A 14,436-nucleotide genomic window follows, 5' to 3' on the forward strand; every position below is an offset into this window, starting at 1 on the left:
TGCTCTTCAAATCCATTATCCTTGAAAATGTGTCATTTTTCACAAACATATCTTTTCTGTTATTGTGCTGTTTTCACTTTATTTATGGTTTATTTATTGGATCGTTTCTTTCTTTCTTTTGACCAATTCTTAGCCTTTAGGTTTCATTTTCATTCAGTAATATAACATTCAACGCTGCATTTTCTTCTAGAAATGCACTAAAGTTCATTTGGAGGCTGAATTCTACAACAAATGACATCAAGTTTAGTTTCATTTGCTTTCAATCTAAACCATGGAAAACACTGGAGAAGATGCCCCCCCCCCATCTTTAATCAGTTTATGATGTGCTTTTTAACGGATGTATTAATCTTTTCTGTATACTTTGACTATAGTATTTGTTGGTTTTTATCAGATGTATACTCTCGTCTTGGATGTGATTCTTCTTTTTAGTCAAAAGTTTTTTTTTTTTTTTTTAGGAAGTTTCACAAAACAACCGACGGGTCCTGATTGGCAGCTGCCACTCACCCTGAGAGCGGCGATGTCAAAGGGAAAGCCGTGGATGATGAGGACCAATGAGTTATATCACTAGAGGAGACACGCTGCTTTAGAAGCCTGGCTGACGGTGGCGGAGCGCGACGCCATCTTGGTGAGGTCGACGACGCCCACATGACAATGATTTCTATTGCTTTTAGTGGTGTCTAAGTAGCTTTAATATACTATATATATTTTTACATTTATGTTAGTGTTTACACATTACATATGTGTAAAGATATATTTTATATATAATATATATATATATATAGATACATCATTAGTTGTTGTTAAAGAAGAGAAACAGTCAGCCTTAAAAGCTCAAACTTTAATGAAAAAACATTGTTGCAGGTCTTCTTACAAATAAAAAAATTACAAAGAATTTTTAAAAATAGTTTCTAAACATTTAGGAGGTTTTAGACCTCTTTGACATGTAATTTAAATTATTTAGAAAAACCCAACAATAAGTCAATAATAATAATAATAATAATAATAATAAATCAATAGTAAGCTCAAACAAAAAAATAACAATAAATAAATAAATAAGTCAATAAAAAATAAGTCTATTAATATTATTAATAATAATACTAATAATACTAATAATAATACTAATCCTAATAATAATAATAAAATAAATATTGAAAAGAAGTCCAAAAGTGAACAATTGATTTACCCTAAAAGAACAACAATAACAACAACAAAGAAAAACAATAGATTTATATTGATTCATGTGATCAATTAGTGTAACACAGATGTTATGGTGTTGGGTTTCAAGCAAACAGTCTGGCCTCTTATCAAAATCTGGTTCCACAAAATGTTTTAAACAGCCAGACTGTTATACTAGTTGGTACCCACAGTGATCCATCTGGATTAGCTCTTTTGATAGCTAAGATCCATTGGAAACCTGCAAGAAAAGTTCAGTCACTGAGTCAGAAATGTGTAAATCTATATTACTATAATAGCTTAGCATGTTGTATACAGGTTTAGCAAAATAAAATGTACATTTATATTGACAGCAAATTATCCGTACATCATGCAGCATGTTGATAATAGCCCTGCAGCATCATGCATGTCAACATGTGTATGATTAATGAAGCCCCTGCAGCATTAAAAGATAAAAATTACAGTACTTACCCGTAACATTACATACCTTCCTCCTTCATGGACTCAGTTCTCTGATTTTAGCAGTTGAAACCCAAACAATGATCTGGCATTATGCAAAAAATGTGTTCACATGCACTGCAGTAGTAACTTGACCTCACCAAGATGGCGGTGGTCTCCTCCCATGAGGAACCACGTGATGTCTCTTCTAGTGATATAACTCATTGGTACTGGTAACTGTACTATTATATCAGAGCAGGCACGTCGTAACCAATGATTCAGGAGTCCCTCGTAGCTGTTCAACTGAAGCTTTATTAACACTCTCTTAGCTTATTAACATGCAGCTCACTCCCAGTCCGTCCTTCTATATCGTCCACCCTGGATGTCCACCACCATCACACGAGTTTCTACACAAATGCCCTCATTACATCTCCCTCCTTTTAGCTTAGAATCTGTTTCTTCTTAATCTTTTAACTTTAAACCATTCTTAAGATGCATTACTTAACTGTAAACAATTTCTTCAATAAATCATACAGTTCTTTTAACAATGCAATATTATATATAATATTTCCATTCTTCAACATAATTTCTCTCTTTTTTTTTTCTTCTGAAACAAATCTGTCTAGAGGTGACAACATGTGTCCCTCAAAACTGTGCAGGAATTATTGTGCCCTGTGAACCACAGTTTCCTAAAGTGAACAGTGTCTATAAGTTTAGTCTCTCCGGGGGGCGAACAACCCTCCCCGACCTCGTAACTGTGGAGCCCTCTGGAATCACTCTGATCTGGAATCTGTTTCTCCTGAGCGTCCAGATGGCATGTCGATGTCATAGGAACGTGAAGTGGAAGTGTTGGCTGGGCCACTGAGCGTTCTGGGACTATTGGTGTTCTTCACCCAGACCTGTTGTCCTGGTCTGAGCTCTTGTTTTGTTTGAACTTTGTGTCTTTTGTTAAACCAGAAAGCTTGTTTCTGTTTGTGGTCCTGGTCTTTGCTCCGGAAAAGTAGAAGGTTTGGCCACTTTGGTTGAAGTTTCTCTCTACTGACAGGCAACGGCGTCCTGATGTCACGACCCATCAGCAGCTGTGCAGGTGAGGAGCCGTGCACCAAAGGTGTGGCTCTGTATGCCATCAGAGCTTTGTGTGGATCCTCCCCCTTCTTCAGGAGGGCTTTGATGGTCCTCACAGCCCTTTCTGCCTCCCCGTTGCCTTGAGGGTAGTGGGGGCTTGATGTCACACGGCTGAAATCATAGTCTGTAGCAAATGCCTGCAAACTCAGCCGCTGAAAACTGAGGGGCCGTTATCTGCAATCAGGATTTCAGGAACCCCCGTGCCGCGCAAAAATTGCCTTCAGTTTGTTAATGACTGGGACTGCAGTAGTAGTGGTAAGGCTTGCCACCTCAATGTATCGGGAAAAATAATCCACTACTATCAGATACATGGCACGGTTCCACTGGAAAAGATCGTCTGCAACGCGCTGCCATGGTCTACTAGGAAGTGGCGTTGTCATGAGAGGCTCTGGAGCAACATGAACCTCCTGCGCGCACTCTGTGCAGTTTTCAACTGTGTTTTTGATTTGTTTGGTCAAACCGGGCCACCAAATGGACTGTTGTGGCTCTGGCGATGCATTTTGTCATGCCCTGGTGACCTTCATGCACTTTTTCAAGCATTTCCTCTTGCATATTGACTGGAATGACAAGTCTTTTATTTTTCATTAATAGTCCATCCCCAACAAGTAGGTCTTGGTGGTACTGGCCAGTACACTTGAAGCTCTGGTGGAAGTGCTTTTCTGCTTGTAGGCCACCCTGATTGTACTAAAATGTTTTAGTTTACGGCATGTAGAGTCCATTTCCTGTGCCCTTCTGATTTGTGTTAGTTTACTTCCAGATGCTGGCAACTGTTGCAAAATTTGGTTGATAGAGACACACACATTTTCTTCCAACTGCTTATCCTGCATTGTGGGTGGAGCTTGGATGGGTGCCCTGGACAGTGCATCTGCCGTGATCCAATTTTTCCCTGGAACGTGTTCGATTTTGTATGTAAAACGGAGTAGTCGTAACCTGAATCTTAGAATACGAGCTGGCAGGTCATCAAGAGCTCTGCTGCCTAGTAAGGAAATGAGAGGCTTAATGATCAGTTTGGATCAAGAAGTCCATTCCTACCAGGTAAGACTGAAATCGCTCACACGTCCATGTCAGTGCGAGTGCCTCTTTTTCGATTTGGGCATATCTACGTTCTGCATTTGTCATGCTGCGTGAAATGAAGGCCACTGGACGCCATTCACCTGTTGGTTGTTTTTGGGATAAGACTCCCCCTAATCCAAATGAAGATGCATCAGCTGCAACTTTGGTCTCTCTGTTTTAGACAGTACTGGGCGAGAACTGTGGGTGAAACTCAAAAGCCCGCTGTTGTGCTGTTCCCCACTCCCAGCTGGAGTCTGCTCTAAGGAGCTCTCTTAATGGCTCTGTGAGTTCAGCGACCCGTGGAGAGAACTTTCCAACATAGTTCACCATGCCCACAAATCTTTTTCACATCAGCAGCATCTTTGGGTGTCGGCATCTCCGTGATCGCTCGGATTTTCCCCCGGGTCTGTTTCAATACCCTGCGCCGAGACGATGTGACCCAGAAACATGACTTTTTCTACAGCAAAGTGGCACTTGTCATTGTTAAGAGTCAGTCCTTCCTGCTGAAGACGCTCTAACACTTTGTGCAGTCTTTTTATCGTGCTGTTCCCTAGTGGACCCGAACACTAATATGTCATCTGCATGACACACGGTTCCTTCCAGGCCTGACAGCATTTGGGTCAGTCTCTTTTGAAAGTGTTCCGGTGCCGATGAGATTCCAAACGGCAATCTTTTATAACAGTACCGGCCAAACGGGGTGATGAATGTAGTTAAAGGGACTGAATCTGGGTGTAAAGGTACTTGCCAAAATCCAGCTGTAGCATCCAGTTTTGTGAAGACTGTTTCACCCTGCAAACTTTGCCAACGTTTCATTCACAGCCGGCAGTATGTGGCGCTCCCTGCAAACATATTCATTCAGGTGAGTCATGTCTGAGCAGATCCTGACCTTTTCATTGGGCTTAGGGGCTACCACCATCCCAGCGCACCACTCTGTTGGTTCCTCGATGGCCTCAATCACTCCCATCTTCTCCATTCTTTCCAACTCTGTCTTTACTTTGTCATGTAAGGGCAAAGGGACTCGTCTGGGCAGCGACAAGGCATAAGGTTTAGCACCTTCTTTGAGTTTTATCTTGTACTCCCCCTTTAGGAGGCCCAGCCCTGTGAACACTCTGGGGTACAGTTTTTTCATGTCAGTCTCAAGTTCTTTAACGTTGTCGACCAGGTGCAGCAGGCCCAATGCTGAAATAGCTGGAAAGCCCAGCAGAGGGTTGGACAGTCTCTGTACGACATACACCGGCTGCGTTGTTATCCTGTCGTTGTATTTTATGACTGCATCAAACCGACCTTTCACTTTCAGGGCTTCTCCACTGGGGCCACACAGGGTTTTGTCTGCCTTGGTGAGCGGGCCATGTAGGTCCTTTGAGTAGGTGGCAGCTGGTATCACCGTCACATCTGCTCCTGTATCCAGTTTGAAAGTTACATTTTTGCCGTTTACCTCTAGCGTTTTTTTCCAGTTATCAGGCTGTGTTCCAGCTGAAACTGCTCCAAGAAACAGTGTGTTGTCCTCATCTTCAAGAACCGCTCCAATTCTGCTCGATCTGCACACTGCTGCAAAATGCCCCTTTTTCTGACATTTCCTGCATGTAGCGTCACGCGCTGCACAAATGTTTTTGGAGTGTGCAGGTGATCTGCCACAGCGCCAACATTGCTTGTAGTCTTTTTGATGTTCATTCTGTCTCAAAAGTTTTTCGTGACTTATAGTCTTTGAAAGTCTTTTTCTCAAACTTCAATATGTCCACGTTAGCTACTGTTGTGTCCTTAAGATTTGTTTCTCTCACTACTGGTTGTTGTTTCTTTATCTGTTGCACTGCCTTTTCCAGTGTTAATCCACTATCCATCTGCAGTTTTTCTGACAGGCCTTGGTACTGTGTTCCCACCACTAGCCTGTCTCTTATCATTTCGTCCTGCAGTGGCCCATACTGGCAGTTTTCTGCTAACTTGTAGACTGCAGTTATGAAGGATTCAGCTGACTCCCCTGGTTCTTGGCTTCTTCTGTTGAAACATGCTCTCTCATAAATGACATTTTGTTTGCCTATAAAGTGCTTATGAAAGGCTTCTTTCACACTCTTGTACGTTTTGAGTTCATCCTCACTCAGCCCGAGCGTGCTCAGAATATCGTCTGCTTTATCGCCCATTGCGTACACCAAGGAGTTCACTTGGTACCTTTCATCTTTGGCATCCAGTCCTGCCGCAACACGAAACCTTTCGAAACGGCGGATCCAATTGGGCCATGATGAATAGTCACCAAAGTCAAAATTTTCCGGTGGGTTGATTGAGAACAGGGAATCCATCATTTTACTTCACTTGACTGACGTAGCGCGCCGTTAGCTTATTACATCGTAGTTAGCTTCTCTCGGCTAGCGGCAATAGGGTCTGGGTTTCTGCTGCGTCGTCTGGACGTTTCTTGACTTCTGACACCATGTACTATTATGTCGGAGCAGGCACCAACCAATGATTCAGGAGTCCCTCATAGCTGTTCAACTGAAGCTTTATTAACACTCTCTTAGCTTATTACATGCAGCTCACTCCCAGTCCGTCCTTCTATATCGTCCCCCTGGATGTCCACCACCATCACATTAGTTCCTACACAAATGCCCTCATTACAGTAACCAACTTCCTGGATCTTTTATTTTGGGAGAGGTGTGTCCCTCCCGGGTTACCCTAGAGACCAGGGGGCGTGGCAAGTTCAGAGAGTTTTGTAAATTTGGGAGTTGAAGAAGAAGAAGAAAGAAGTGGTGAGCGGATCCACTAAATGGCGGACCTGTTGTCCCGTGTCGTTTATGACTACAGAGTGACTGATAATTGAACCTCCCCCACACTGGTGGCAGCGGTGTTGGCAAGTTACTTGAAGTTTTCTGAACTCCGCTGGTGGCGTCATTCATTCATTCAGCTCCCATCTCCTGCTAACCCAGCTAGTGCAGCTCGATAAGTTCCCGCCAGTAACATGTGGCGTGGAGACGAGGATCCTTTCAAGCCCAGTATGCACCGATTCGCCGATTCTCCCTTCCGTGATTTCAAAGTGGATCTGCCCGCCCCATTCACCGGCGACGGGAGCCAGGGGTTCCTTGGCTGGGTGAGACAACTGGAGGTTGCAGTCAGAGCCATGGTGGGTGACGGCGGTCGCGGCGACGAGGAACTGGCCAGAATCCTCCCGATGCATCTGCTTTCCTTTTGTGGGACAGCCTTCCCGATGTGATTAAATCTGATTACAATGCCGGGAAAGAGAGACTTGGCGCTGCGTTCGGACAGAGACAATTTATGGATCGCTTCAGAGCCAGCCTGTCTGCTCGGACCCGGGCTCCTGGTGAAACCTTGGAGGTTTACGCGGCTGATGTGTGCCGGCTGGTTGCAGAGGCGTTCCCGGAGTACGAGTCAGCGGCGCAGAGAGTGGAAATATTCAGACGCTTCCTCGCGGGTGTGGACCCCGCTTTGAAAGCCAAGTGCCTGGAGCAGGGGGCCACGGACGTGGAGGAAGCCCTGATCATCGCTGAAAGATGCGAGAACGCCAGAGACATTCTACAGAGGGACTGTGTGAGTACTCACGGCGGCGCGCACGCGAAGGAGACAGGATTACCTGTGAAATCCGTGTCAGTCACAGACGGTCTACAGAAAGTTTTGGACAGATTAGCGGATGAGATGTGCAACATGAGAATGGAAATGAAGGGATTGCACAGTGAGAATAAAAGACTGAGGGAATATGTTTCGGAGAAAAGAGAACAGCGGCCCCGTTTTTCCCCGCGCGGCCGTTGTGCCTGCACTTGTGGAGAAAGGGGGTGTCAAGTGAGAGCACCCCGGGATGGATATCGGGGTCGCTCTCCGGACCGTGAGACTGCGCATTATCAAGGGGACCCCCACCCCGCCGGCCGTCAGCAAGGTTCAAGGGCAGCGTTCAGCCGCAGGCAGTCTGGAGATCGAAGCCCCAGCCACGGATGGCGTGCTCCACGGGAAGGGGAGCACAGGAACCGCAATGTGCGTTTCCTACCACCAGGCGGAGGAGCTGACAGCACCCAGCAGGGAAACTATCAGTAGCTGGTGTTGAGGCCCAGACGCCAGCTCCATCTGCCAGGGGCCCCTCCGATCAGGACTTTAACACACATGGGCTTGACTCTGAGTCAAATGAGGATCAACCCACCTCTTACATTAGAGGGGTGGTTGAGAATACAGAGGTCTCTATTTTAATTGACTCAGGTGCCTCTGTGTCATTGATTAGCGCAGACTTTCGAATGTCTGTTCCTGCCCTACGGAGCCGACCCCTCAGGAAGAACTACGTTGAATCACACACAGTAAACGGACAGATGCTGGACACCTTAGGCACCATCACAGTGAGTTTTCGCTCAGGCCCCAACTGTTGGCAGCACACATTCTTTTTACTGCGCAAGTCCACACAGGCCGTGTTGCTGGGTCTGGATTTCTTGACTAAACACCATGCATTGCTAGATCTGTGTCGTGGGGTGCTCCAATTATGGGATGTCAGCGTTCCCCTGCTGCGAGGGGGAGAATTAGCTCCTATATGTTGCAATGTGTCAGTGGCAGAAAGCAGTTCAATTCCACCCCTGAGTGAGGCTTTGGTTCCTGTGACTTTGTCTTTGGTGGCAGGTGCAGACCTGTTGAATCGGGATTTTGAGGGCTATCTTGAGCCTAATGTGCCTGACACAACCGGACTGGTGGTGGCTCATGCGGTGACAACAGTTAAAGACAGAGTCACTGTGGCCCGGGTCCTTAATCCTAAGGGGACAGCAATGGAAATGAAAAAGGGACTACATTTGGGTGAGCTATACCCACTAGATGTAGTTGACGTTACACCATCTCTCTCCTCCCCTGATATGAACACTCTCCAGGTCCGACCCCCAGCCCTGCCTGTCACCCTAGAGGAGTCCCCTATTAGTGAGCGGCAGAAAAGAGAATTATCTGCGCTACTAGAGAGGTTTTGTACTGTTTGCAGCGCACCTGATAAACCTACAGGCAGGTGCACACTGGTTAAACATCGCATCCAGACAGGCAACCACCCCCCTGTTAAACAACGAGCATACAGGGCTTCTCCAGGTAAACAGCTGGAGATAGAACGTCAGGTGGCTGGGTTTGCTGGCAGATGGGCTGGTGGAGGAGAGTTGCAGCCCATGGGCATCTCCTGTGGTACTCGTTAGAAAAAAGGAGGGCAGTGGAGATTTTGTGTTGATTATCGCCGCCTCAATTCGGTGACAATCAAAGACTCGCACCCTCTACCATGAGTTGAGGATAGCCTTGACGCTCTGGCTGGTTCGTCCTGGTTTACTACACTGGACTTTTCAAACGGCTACTGGCAGGTTGAGGTGGCCGAGGAGGACAGGGAAAAGACGGCCTTCACGACAGGCAGGGGCCTCTATCAGTGGAGAGCCATGCCAATGGGCCTGACCAATTCACCGGCCACCTTTCAGCGCAAGATGGAACTGGTGATGAGGGACCTGCCCTGGCACATCTGCATGGTATATCTAGATGACATATTGATTTACAGCCGTACGTTTGAAGACCACCTGCAACACCTGAACGAGGTTCTATCTAGAATACAGGGGGCAGGTCTGAGACTGAACCCCAAGAAATGTCACTTTGCCAGAAATCATGTGGTTTTCCTGGGCCATCTTGTCTCTCAAAATGGCCTCCAGCCGGACCCTCGCAACACAGACAAGGTAAAGAACTGGCCGACGCCTCGCACTCACACACGCCTGAGTATGAGGCTGCTTTCACATATTTGAAACAGGTGCTTACATCTGCACCTGTAGTGACATTACCCAACTTTACATTGCCATTCAAAATCTACACGGATGCATCTAAGAACTCCGTGGGTTCGGTGCTGGCACAGGTAGTGGATGGACTTGAACGAGTGGTAGCCTATGCCAGCCAGGCCCTCACAGCTGCCCAGAAAAGGTGGTCCACCTTTGATAGGGAGCTCTGGGCTGTGGTGTGGGCAGTCCCATAGTTCAAACATTATGTTGGTCTCTCAGAATTTACTATCGTTACGGACCACCGCCCCCTACTGGGCCTCAGGAAAATGGCACCGGATCATGACCCTTCAGGAAAAAGAGGCAGATGGGTTTTGGAACTAGATCCCTTCAACTGGACCATGGTTCACAAAGATGGTCTCAGTCACAGGAATGCAGACGCATTGTCCCGTCGACCAGTGACTTTGGATCCTGTCATCCATGCATCTGCTCCTACAGGAGTGTTCGCTGCCTGTTTGCAGCAGTCCACTTATTCACTATGTCATAGTAACGCTGAGATGCAGTCACATCAAAAAGAGGATGCAGACATTTGCGCTGTTGTAGCCTGGCTGGAGCGGGGAAAATCCAGACCACCTCGCCGAGTCATGAGGGGCTCCTCTCTCAGCCTACGAAAATTGTGGTTTGAGTTTAACCGCCTATCAGTGGTGGACGTATTGCTGTGTCGGACTGTAATATCTTTTCCCTCGGATTCCAAACAGGTGCAGGGGTGGTTCCTTCAGCGCTGATGCCTGACATTTTGGGTCAACTCCATGGGGGCCCGGTTGCAGCTCACTTCTCTGCTGAGAGGGTCTGGGAACAGGCCAGACAGAGTTATTACTGGCCCGGCATACTTAAAGACATCAGACAGTGGTGTGAGCAGTGTAGGGCCTGCCAGACACGCAGATCCCCGGTTCCAAAAGCCAAGGCACCCATGGGAGGGTCTCCAGTCAGTCGTCCATTACGGCGGGTGGCAGCAGATATCCTGGAGCTGCCTCTAACGTCTCGGGGCCACCGATATGTTTTGGTAGTAGAGGATTACTTCACAAAATTTGTGAATGTGTATGCTCTGCCCAACCAGATTGCAGAGACAGTTGCCCGCTGTCTTTTTGAGGACTATGTGCTGGTGCATGGGGTCCCTGAGGTGCTGCACAGCGACCAGGGTCGGCAGTTTGAAGCAGAGGTGATTCAGAACCTCTGCCGGTTGCTGGGCATTGCTAAGATGCGTACTGCGGCCTACAACCCGAAATCAGATGGCATGGTAGAGCGACATAACCGGACCCTAATTGACCAGCTGGCCAAGATGTTGTTGTCCCATGGGGGGAATGGGATGACCATTTGAAATCTGTTGCTTTTGCTTACAACACCTCCAAGCACTCCAGCACACGGTTTACTCCCTTTTATCTTATGCACGGGCGCGAAGCCCGGATCCCGGCAGAGGTTCTCATTCCTAGTGGGGTTGGCGGCATTGGGAGTGCAGCGACGCTGCCTTTATACGCGTCATCTCTTGTGGAGCGGCTGGAGATTGCTTTCAGTGCAGCGAGGGTTAATGAAGCAGAGGCTCAGGAGAAACAGAAACTGTACCATGATGAGAACTCTCATCACAAGGGCTTTACAGAGGGTGCTCTGGTCTGGCTTAATAACCCAACAGAGGGCCGCACAAAACTAGCACCGCACTGGAAAAACCCCTATTGTGTGGATCAGGTTCTGGCTTCAGGTGCAGAGGCCGCTTTGACATATCGCATTGTCAACCCCCTGGATATGTCTGAGCGGGCCCAGGTTGTTCATCATGACAGGTTAAAACGTTACACCCTTCCCCTGCCTGCTGGTTCCCCAAACGACAGTATGTCCTCCCACCCCAACTCCACCCCACCACCATCCTCTCCTTCGGCGGGTACTTCATTGGACCCCCCAGATAATGGTGATCCACCCCAACAGGGTCAGAGGGATGCGTTTGGGACAGCCCCTGCACACTCCCGCAGTGGCAGAATGGTGCGTGCTCCAACACGTTATCAGGACTTTATTAGGATGTAACGATACAGGGTTATGTCACAGTGATTTTTTTGTGGGTGTTGTAAGGAGACTGTCATATGTTGTTGTTGTGTTTTCCTTCCTTGAAAGATTCTGTTGAATAATATGCTGTTGGTTGGCAGGCAATGTTGTATTATTATTCAGATTTTTTTTTTCTTTCTCCCTCCTGTGGTGGGAAATTTGCCTGTGGGTTCTGAAAACTCATGTTGTTCCTGTTTGGATGACTTTTGATGGCGCCATATTGGGTCTCGAATGTTTATTTCTTAATTCATTTTTTTTTTTTTTGCAATCCCCGGCCTGTTGCATTTCCTGTAGAAATTGTAGAAATGAGGACATTTCTTTTGGGTGGACGGGTGTAACCAACTTCCTGGATCTTTTATTTTGGGAGACGTGTATCCCTCCCGGGTTACCCCAGAGACCAGGGGGCGTGGCAAGTTCAGAGAGTTTTGTAAATTTGGGAGTTGAAGAAGAAGAAGAAAGAAGTGGTGAGCGGATCCACTAAATGGTGGACCTGTTGTCTCGTGTCGTTTATGACTACAGAGTGACTGATTATTGAACCTCCCCCATCGCTCGGTTACAGTACCATGGCCCCCTCCCGCTGGTCCTTTTGGCCCCACCGCGGTGACGCCCGGCGCTGTGCTGCCCGATCCGCCGTTCCGGGTTCACGGTGACCGTCACCTCCACGACCATTTTAAAGAATATATCTGACTGGATTATCGGTAAATCCCAGATTGACGGGATGCTTTTATTTTGGAAGAGCCATCCGTGTCATCAGATAACAACTAAGTAAGCAGCTAGTCCCTCGTAGTGAAAGAAAATGCGGTTAAATGTATTCTTGTAGTACATCCTACAGTTAACATCTCCATTAATGCTTCTTTACTACATGACCCTTCAGAAACAAACTGCAACATTGAGAGAAGAAACGGCTTTTCTTGGTTAGTTGGCCTCAAATTTGCCTGATTCAAAATAATAACCCGTTATGTCCTAGTCTAGCAATCATAAAAATATCTGTTATATACAATACTTAAGTTTTTAAGAGGAGGCTCAAGACCCCCTTTTTAATTTATCTTTTAGTTTAATTTTACTGCTAATTTATTCTATTAGTTTTAATATAGGCTGTTTTCTGTATTTAATTTCATTTTATGCATCTTATTCTTAACTTTATGTTTTTATATTCATCTTATGTCTTTGATTTTAGGATCTTATCATGATTTTAGCCTCAGTGTTTCTTTTGGGGATCTTTTCTTCCAGGGCTGCCGGCTTGGTCGGTGGTTGTTGCCATGGTTGTCGCCCTTGCTGGGGCAGCTGGAGTCTAACTTTTCAGCTTCACGGCTGTGAAGCAGACCCCAGCTGCCCCAGTCTGGGGGGGCACTGTGACCATGCTCCCATGGCCAGGCTGGCTCCTGGTATGAAGAGATTCCCAAATGCTGTTTCCTCACAGCAGAGCCAAGCCATACTTGTTTGTTTGCTTATTTATTTATTAACAGTTACATAGTCATTATTCTTTGTGTGTGGGGGCCATGGGTCATATGTTTTAATGGAGGGGAGTGGGAAGGGTGAAGGGTGGGTTGGGTTTTTACTGTAATGTTGTGTGTTTTCAGTTTTTAATGTTAATGCGCGTCGAGCTGCGCAAAATGCATGAGAAGCGCTATTTTATAAATAAAGTTTGATTTGATTTGCAACTTAGAAAGTCTTGTGTGCATCATGGTGGCATAAACATCACTCCACAGTGCAGTGGTTGTCACAACCCCTCGGGTCAGCCGTTGAACAGCAGCGACTCCTCTCCCCCCTCCCTTGCAGTCATTGTTGCCAGATAGTGTGACAGTTTTCCAGCCCAAAGGTCGTCTGAAAACCACCAGACCCAGCCCTTCTATGGGGGGTGGGGGTGGGGGGTCACAGACACAAGCACACCACATACACACATAAGGATCAGGAGAAACCAGAAAACACCCAGATCTGGTCATTTGTCAAAAGGCGCTCCAACAGCCACCAGCCTAACTTTGTCCAGTGTTTTCATGAGAAAACAAAAAGGTTCTGATCCGAATCATTCTTTTGTTAGGTCACCTTAAAAATAACACGTAGTTTTCAGACAGTTATTTTCCTTTCGTTCAAATTAATTCAATTATGTAGGTGTAACTTTGATGCTGCTGTTAGAGCGGCACCGCAAGGGATTCTGGGATATCATTCCCTTTGCCTGTCTGGACGGATTTGGGTTTGAGTGTGGATTTTTTTACAAAATGTGTTTAGTTGTTTAGCTGTTTTACTGTGTTTCACCGTGTTTTGCCGAGCTATTTTGTCCTACTGTGCTTATGTCTCTGCACCATGAGTGAGAGTAAAGGAGAGGATGATGAGTTTATATAGGATCCCTACCACCCAAAGCTGATATGACAGTTAAGCACTTAAATTATTTTTTATCAGACACTGGGTTTGTTTTGTGTAAAACGTACCGACATGTTTCGGCAGAATGCCTTCCGCCTTCGTCAGGGTCGTCATCAGATGGTGGCGTGTGACGTCTTTAAAAACAGCTGATTGTGACTGAGGCGGGTCACATGTCAAACTTTGACAAGTGACTCCGCCCCTTGATGTCTGTCTTTCTCTGGAGGATGTTGCTCCAGGTGTGAGAGAGCAGGAAAGCCCCCTCATCCCGGTTCATGGAAGTGTGGGCTCGTTTCCTTATCTCCACCGCCTCCATGGTCCATCTGCGGTGTCTGTTGTCTTCAGAGGACTTTGGCCTTTTCCCAGTCCATGATATGGTTTTCTTGTTTGCAGTGATCCGTTATGGCTGATTTCATGTTTTCTTGAACTGCCTGTTGTCGTCTGGCTCTTGTTAGTATTTTGTTTGTTTCCTTTTCGCATTCTTTTTGATGTTCTGTTTTTCTTGTGA

The sequence above is a fragment of the Oryzias latipes genome, chromosome 18 (assembly GCF_002234675.1).
Source record: "Oryzias latipes chromosome 18, ASM223467v1".
Lineage (NCBI taxonomy): Eukaryota > Metazoa > Chordata > Actinopteri > Beloniformes > Adrianichthyidae > Oryzias > Oryzias latipes.